A 7,272-nucleotide genomic window follows, 5' to 3' on the forward strand; every position below is an offset into this window, starting at 1 on the left:
GTTCCAATCTTGAGAAAGGAATTTTGTGTTTGATATTATCTCCATTAACTCGTCTAGTCTTTGGATCATGCAGTTGACTGCTAGGCAGCATAATCGTAGTGATGTTGAACTGTTTATTCTTCGTTCCCAAAAGTCATTTTTCCAAATACCCTGTTTATATATGGTAGTGATGTTGAACTGTTTATTCATCATGTTTGTCACATGAATTTCTTCAATCTCTATTGAAACGAGCTGTTAAGGTACATGTAGAGACATTGCGTACAAATTGACTTGACCAATCCTGATCTCCCATCTTTAAGTCTATCAAAAGGATGTGCTCTGGTACAACTTTTGGTTTTTGTTTATTTTATTTTGATGGGTGATCTTTAAATGTATTTTGTTGTGGGTTTTGAATAAAGAGATATTAGTGTCACTTGCATTGCATATTTATTCCTCTTGAGAAATGTTGGTACAGCTCTGATATTTCAGGACCTGAGGGCATCTGACTTCTGTATCATCTGGTCAGTAATGGAAAATTAATTGGAAGGCTGTGTTTACATATACTGGTAATTAGCTGCACAACATGTCATATCTACTTGTAGTTCCATTCTTGAGAAAGGAATTGTGTATTTGATCTTTATCCCCATTAACTCGTCTAGTCTTTGGATCACATGCAGTTGACTGCTAGGCCGGATAATGGTAGTGATGTTGAGATTTACTTGAAATTGCGACAACAGCTTCGAAAATCATGTAAGCGCCTTAACATATCCATGCAATATGGTGTTGCATTTGTATTCCACACGCACATACACATGTTTCTGCATTTTGTGTTCCTTGAATCGATCTGTTCAGTTCCCTGACTGAATCTTGGTAAGTTGATATCATGGTATTGGTTATTAGTCATTTAGTTCCTATTAAGTTGTAAGTAATGTCTTGCATGGAGTAACCGTTGATGCTGATTACATTCCTCGTACGGCCTAATTGAAATGCCATCCTTGTGACATTCTTCTTGGCCGGTCCGGAARACGAACTTATGTTTATCACCCGAATCGGGGAATTCAACAGAGACTAGAATCAGCCATTTCTGCTTTGAACTTGCATTGTTTACATCTCCTCTTGGTACTCTCATTTCTCCACAAGTGTATCTTGATGTTAACCATTTTTCTGGGATCATTCCTATATTAATCAACAGAGGACATAATTAAAATATTTTACAAATCTGTATATGACTCCCAACAGAAAGATGATGACGGGAGAGAGCTATTTTTAGTTGACTTAGACAAGTGACTGGAATCCGCCACTTCTGCTTTCAACATATATTTTTTACATCCCCTCCTAGTACTCTTATTTCTCCGCAAGTGTTATCTTGATGTTAACCTTTTCTCTGGGATCATTCCTAGATTTATCAAGTGAAGGAAATAAATAAAATATTTTATGTGGCTTTCAACATAGAGATGTTGACATGAGAGTTCTGTCAAAATGTGTTTTAAGTTGAATTAGAAAACGGATGGCTTTTATCCCTCCTTGGTTTAAAAATTCTTGCTTAAATTAATCACCTTTAATCAAAGGCCAGGGTTTCTTGAAAATATCTCTCTCTTTTTCATACATTATCAAAGCCTTTCTAAATACTCTGTTTATATACGTCTACATTCTTTGTGTGTCATTTACTTGTTTTTCACTAAATTACAACCTTTTAGAGTTCTGTCAGGAGTGGCTGATGATCTGCTGGATAATTTGATCATCATGGTTTGATTTTTGGGAAATTTCTTTCCCCCCTCTGTTTATGACATGTACACGAGTTCTGCAATAACATGTTCACGGTTTCTTACTTCGGAAGTTCTTGTACCAGTGCATCTTGTTTGGAGCTAAAGTTGTTCGGTAGGCTGCACCTTGGATTATCTTGGTTCGTCTGTCTCTAATTATTTTTTCATGCCGACTATTGGTCATTCTTCATAGCTTTTTTGTTTTTAGATGTGCATTTTTGCTTCTTTAGTTATTTCCAGTTCTTCATATTGATATCCAGTACCCTTGCTCAAAAGATCTCACCTTTTGTAGAGCACGCTAGTGGAACCACATGATGAGCCTTCCGCCGACACTAAAGGTTGAGTTCATGGCTTTGGTTGTCCCTTCTATTTCGTGTAATGGAGGTACATTGGAATTTCATGAAGTCATATGCTATTCACTTGTCTAATACTTATAAATATAGTCGTAGATCACATGAATGTACATTGAATGTTATCATTAAATTTTATGATTATAAGTTGGCTTTGACAATTGGATTGGTCCTTCTTTTTGCAGGATGCGTTGCTTTTTGTTCTTCTGCTAGACCATGGATCTAGCCAACTCAAGGACAATGTTTGTGGACAAGTATGTTTGAAATTAACTTTCTAAATAATTTTGTTCTTTGTGGAGTTGTCTACATTGTTAACTCCTTCATTGTTTGTGGTCAAAATTGGTTTTTTTTGTCAATGATTGTGATGGTGGCAAAATGAACATATATTTTTTTGAATGCAGTTCTTGCAAATCCCATGCATGGTGGTAAACTGCAATCCTGGTAAATGGCAACCGAGCTGGTTTGTCGTTTCTGTTCAAAATCTCAATTCATATCCATGTAGATATTTTTCGTTTATTATTCTTTTAGGTTACATGACTTGGCCATTTTTAGTTCTGTCAACGAATGAATTACCTACCGGATGATTTGGTTATCATGGCTTAATTTGGACGATGCGATTGGGAAATTCTTTTCTTCCCTCTGTTTTGCAGTAACATGTTCTTGTTTTTTTGCTTCTTCAGTTTTGTACCAGCTCTATTTTGTGGAATAGAAGTCGTTAATTAGGCTGCAGCTCGGCCATCTCTGTTGGTCTGTCTCAAAATATGGTTTAATATGGATGATATGTATGCATATGTAGGGATCATCGCCTACTTAGTACATTTAGTGCATAAATAAGGTTGTGGCTGATCATAGTCCTGTGGCTTATCCTCTCTCTTAATTTCCCCTACTTATATGGGTTGTTTGTTGTTAGAGGGGATATGACTAACATACACAATTTCCTCTTTACTGAACTTTCTCTCAGATTCCTATTTGATCCTAAATTTCGAAGATAACTCCATACTTGATTTTCCAGATTAAGAGTTTCAATTGGTCGTTGGTATTATCAACCCTGATTGAATTTATATTGTTATATCAATGGGTGTCCATATTTCTCTGGTACTGTCAGAAGATCTCACTTTTTTCTTAAAGCGCGATAGTATGCCGTTTTAGACCTCATGATCATGAGCCATTAGAAATTCCTTAAGTATGCATTTTCATTGATGCCAAAGGTGGTGGCTCTTTACTCTGTTTTTCCGACTTTGGTTGTCTTTTCTATCCATCGTAAGTATTGTACTTTTCATTTCTGAACATTTAGGGGTCTGCTTGAAATTCCCACTTGAGCTATGAAATCCTGTAAGTGCCTTAACATATACATCCATTATGATGTTTGTGTTTGTGTTCCACACACGCGCATGTTGCTGATTTTTCTAGTCCTATTTTCGGTGATGGACTTCCTATCCATTTCCCTCCATGTGGTGTTCTGTAATGTGGATTTTTTGCAGAAAGTAACGGCTGATGTTGCATGCAGATCCTCATATGGCTAATTAAAAAACATTGCTCATGGGTTCTCTCACACGGGCTGGAATCTGCTTTCGTATTATATTGTTTGCAGTCCATCGTGGTGCTCTCATTAATTTATCCNCTTTCGTATTATATTGTTTGCAGTCCATCGTGGTGCTCTCATTAATTTATCCTCCTGATGTTCAACAGTAAGTCTTTTGTTGGCCCTCTCTTTAGTTGGCATGTAGTGGTATCATGGCATTTTTTAAATGATCTGCAGTAATTTCGCGTTTTGTGTGATGATTTCGGGAAATCAAACTTGTTTGGCACTGAAATCACCTATGTATTGGTTGTGTCTTCCTCATGTGTTTTAGATGAATTTCTTCAATCTCTGTTGAAACGAGCTTTTAAGGTACATGCCGAGACATTGCATACTAAATGACTTGCAGATTTCCTCTCTTAAGTCTATCAAAAGGATGTGCCCTGGTACAACTTTTGGTTTTTGTTTATTTTATTTCATGGGCTGATCTTTAAATTACTTTGTTGTGGGTTTGGAATAAAGAGATATTGGTGTCACTTGTATAAGTAAACACAGCCTTCCAATTAATTTCCGATAACTAACCAGATGACGCTGATCCTCAGGCCCTGAAATATCAGAGCTGTACCAACATTTCGCTGTGTTTACTTATACTGGTAATTAGCTGCACCACATGTTATATCTACCTGTAGTTCCAATCTTGAGAAAGGAATTGTGTATTGATCTTTATCTCCATTAACTCATCTAGTCGATCTTTGGATCATATGCAGCTGACTGCTAGGGCGGATGATGGTAGTGATGTTGAACTGTTTATTCTTGGTTCTGAAAGTCATTTTGCTAAATACCCTGTTTTTATATGTCTACATTCTCTGGTTATTTTATAGTTATTTTACTTGTTTTTCATTAAATGACTTGGCCTTTTAGAGTTCTCTCTTTTTATGTCATGAACATGAGATTTGCAATAACATATTCTTGGTTTTATTCTTCTGCAGTTTTTGTACCAGCACTTCTTATTTGTAGCTAGAAGTTGTTTTTTATTGGACATATAAGTTGGTTTGTCAGTCTCAAAATATGGTTTTGTATTGACTCTTGGTATCGAGTCTGGCATTGGTCATTCTCCATGGTGTTAGCGCTCTTTGGACTTTTCAAACTTAGCGAACTGAAGCATCTGAGTAGCTAAAGGAAGGGAAATCAACCGAGACCCCGTTAGTAGCGGCGAGCGAGAGCGGATTGGGGCTTTGAAGAAAAACAAAGACGAAGCTTCGTTCCTCAACAAAGTATTCATTTCTTCTTCGCCAGGTTTCATTCTCTTTCTTTTTTGAAGATCTACCAGAAATTGCGACTTCAGCTTTGAAAATCCTGTAAGCGCCTTAACATATGCATGCAATATGATGTGGCATTTGTTTTCCACATGCATATACTCATGTTTCTGCATTTTTGTTACTTGAATCTAATATGTTCATTTCCTGAAACTTAATTTTTGTAAGTTGAAATCATGGTAATGGTTATTAGTCATTTAGTTGTCATTAAGATGCAACTAATGTCTTGCAGAAAGTAAACGTTGATGTTGCTTGCAGCTCCTCTATGACCTAAAAGAAACCAATAGGCAATAGGCTTTAATTTTTTTTTTTGGGGGGAGGGCACCAGTCATAGTTTGTTCACTGGGCACCAGTCATAGTTTGTTCACTCTTCTTATTCAGTCCCTCTACAGCTCTACTCATATTCATGGGGATGCTTTTATAGTCTTCAAGTTGTATCTCGTTAATAACTTTACTGTTAAGAGTTCTGTCTGGAATGGCGAACAACCTACTGGATTATCTGATTATCATGACCTGTTTTAGATGGCGTGGTTAGAAATTTATTTTTCCCATATATGTTTTTGTACATGAACTCTGCAGAAGCACAATCATGCTTTTATACGCTACGAGGTTTTGTTCCAACATTTACTTTGTGGAGCTAGAAATTGTTCAGGTACTAAGCTCTTCACCTCTCTTTTAATTTGGTTTAGATGTTGGGTTTGGTGATATGACGGTCCGTAGATTGACCAAGCTAACTCAAGATCAACTTTTTGGACTAATTTCCTTCCCCAGATTGATTGATTTCGCGTTCTTCTTTAGTCAAGTTAGCTTTTGTGTTTTATTATAATCAACAAGTCCAACTCTTTTGATGTTTTCTTTTTTGGTTTCCCCTGATGTCAATGGAGCTCTTTAGGTGGTTTTTTGTTGATGAAGCAACCAAAAGATAGCTAATGATGTTTCAATTGAAATCATGATTATGAACCCTTAAGATCATCTCCTCTTTCATCATTTCAAAATTTTGGTACATACTACCTTAGGCAAAATGTATATAAATTCAGGAATGCACAAAAATAACAATTTTTTGTGTTTATACTCTAGAAACATTTTTCTAGAGTATGTATTCATGCATACCTTCACTTCCATGTAGGTACATTGAAATTTCATGGAGTAATATGCTATTCACTTGTCAAAAACTTATAAATACAGTTGTAGGTCCTCATGGAGAAACATTCTTCTTATTCAGTCCCTCTACAGCTCTACTCATATTCATGGGCATGCTTTGTCTTTTATAGTCTTCTAGTTGTATCTTGTTAATAACTTTACTGTTAAGAGTTCTGTCTGGAATGGCGAACAACCTACTGGATTATCTGATTATCATGACCTGTTTTAGATGGCATGGTTAGGAATTTATTTTTCCCATATATGTTTTTGTACATGAACTCTGCAGAAGCACAATCATGCTTTTATAAGCTACGAGGTTTTGTTCCAACACTTACTTTTTGGAGCTAGAAATTGTTCAGGTACTAAGCTCTTCGCCTGTCTTTTAATTTGGTTTAGATGTTGGGTTTGGTGATATGACGGTCCGTAGGCTGTCGATTGACCAAGCTAACTCAAGATCAATTTTTTGGACTAGTTTTCTTCCCCAGGTTGATTGATTTCGCGTTCTTGTTTCGTCAAGTTYTCTTTTGTGTTTTATTATAATCAACAAGTCCCACTCTTTTGATGTTTTCTTTTTTGGTTTTCCCTGATGTCAATGGAGCTCTTTAGGTGGTTTTTTATTGATGAAGCAGCCAAAAGATAGCTAATGATGTTTCAATTGAAATCATGATTATGAACCGTTAATTATTAATCTTAAAATTATCTCCTCTTTCATCATTTCAAAATTTTGGTATATACCACCTTAGGCAAAATATATATAAATAAATTCAGGAATGCACAAAAATAACAATTTTTTATGTTTTTACTGTAGAAACATTTTTCTAGAGTATGTGCACATGCATACCTTCACTTCCATGTAGGTACATTGAAATTTCATRGAGTAATATGCTATTCACTTGTCAAAAACTTACAAATACAGTTGTAGGTCACATCAATAGACATTAAATGTTATCATCAAATTTTGACAAATGGATGRTCTGCTTTTKCCAGGACGTGTTCTTGCTCTTCTCCTAGACCATGGATCTAGCCAACTCAAGTACATTGTTTATGGACTAGTATGTTCGAAATAAATTTTTTAAAATTGTTTTGTACTTTTTTTGAGGTGTCTTCATTCTTAACTCATGTGTTTGTGGTCAAATTTGGCTTTTTTTTCCCATGGTTGTGTTGGTGGAAAAATGAATGTATATTTATTTGAATGCAGTTCTTGC

At 35.8% G+C, this 7,272-nt stretch overlaps 1 long non-coding RNA gene across 3 annotated transcripts; it reads left to right on the forward strand.

Annotated features, from left to right (window-relative positions):
• Positions 1-190: 190 nt before the first annotated feature.
• Positions 191-3,249, forward strand: LOC112508134. 3 transcript variants are annotated; one of them, XR_003068618.1, is made up of 5 exons: positions 191-729; positions 1,829-1,882; positions 2,035-2,126; positions 2,278-2,346; positions 2,494-3,249. It is a non-coding gene; the product is annotated as an uncharacterized LOC112508134 (long non-coding RNA). The 3 variants fall into 3 exon arrangements; XR_003068616.1 differs by having other exon boundaries at positions 191-1,882; XR_003068615.1 differs by having other exon boundaries at positions 191-2,126.
• The last annotated feature ends 4,023 nt before the right edge of the window (positions 3,250-7,272 follow it).

Source organism: Cynara cardunculus (genome assembly GCF_001531365.2).
Source record: "Cynara cardunculus var. scolymus isolate 2C chromosome LG 1, CcrdV1, whole genome shotgun sequence".
Taxonomy (NCBI): Eukaryota; Viridiplantae; Streptophyta; class Magnoliopsida; order Asterales; family Asteraceae; genus Cynara; species Cynara cardunculus.